Source organism: Bison bison, unplaced genomic scaffold (genome assembly GCF_000754665.1).
Source record: "Bison bison bison isolate TAMUID 2011002044 unplaced genomic scaffold, Bison_UMD1.0 scf7180017861046, whole genome shotgun sequence".
In the NCBI taxonomy this organism is placed as follows: domain Eukaryota; kingdom Metazoa; phylum Chordata; class Mammalia; order Artiodactyla; family Bovidae; genus Bison; species Bison bison.
In genome coordinates, this window is record NW_011491618.1 from 1,249,557 (window position 1) to 1,250,585 (window position 1,029).

The following is a 1,029-nucleotide window of genomic DNA, read 5'->3' on the forward strand; positions in this document are numbered from 1 at the left end:
CAGCCCTCGGACCCCCCTGACCATCTTCTCTGTGCTCAGCTGAGATAGGAGGCCTCAGGTAGATATCCACCTTCACTGTCAAGAGACAAACCCACTGCCACCTCTCCCTTGGGGTGATTCGGCTGCTGAGTCACCTGCCTAGCCCTGTGGAGCTGGATAAATTGTGCAATAGAGAGGAGGAGGTGGTGGGCGGGTCAGGGAAGGGGCTGTCACACAGCTTCTTTGTCCCCATCACAGAAGATGGTGCACACCTGTACCAAAGCCTCCTAAACCAGGAAGTGGGTCCTTAGCCCCACCCCCGCCCCCAGCCAGGATTAATGCTCCACCAGAAACACAGCCTGATCAGAGCCAGAATTGGTGGTCCTGGGGTGGGCAGCACTGCTTGAGCCCAGCCCTGTGAGTGTATTCTGTATCCCAGAAGATCCCTAGGCGGCAGCAGGAGTGAGGCCCTGGAGAAGCCCACTTTGGTTCAGCGGGGCCTGGCACGCCACACTCCCCACCTTCTCCGAGACCAGTAGCATTAAAGCTGACCGCCTCCCTCCCCACCACCAAAAAGCTGCTGATGCTTTCAGATGAGTTGATTCACCTTCCTCACCTCCAGTGGGAAGCTGGTATGAACCTCAGTAGTGCCCACACTATTTTTAAAATTTTGTTTTATGCAATAAACTGTTTCTAGTGCAGGGCCCTGGCCCTGAGAAGTGCTTTGCCATGTACTGAAGGAACTGCGGCCATGTGACTTTTGAGTGATTTTGCAGTAAAGACCTGCTGTTTCTAATCTGTGGTCTGGTTTCTGAATCTGAAAGCTTCCACTGACTGGGGGAGACCACAGGCCCTCAGATAATGTCTGATAGCCTCCACTGTTCTCAGTCAGTCCCTGGGCACAGGGGAGGGCTGGAGGGGGGTGGTTATAGGTAAACATTGCAAGCAGGGGGCTTGTGTGCCAGGAGTGAGCATGGAGAATAGTAGAAGTAATTCTTCAGTCTGTCCCCCACCCTTGCCTCTCCTCTGAGTCAGCCTCCCCAACCACCC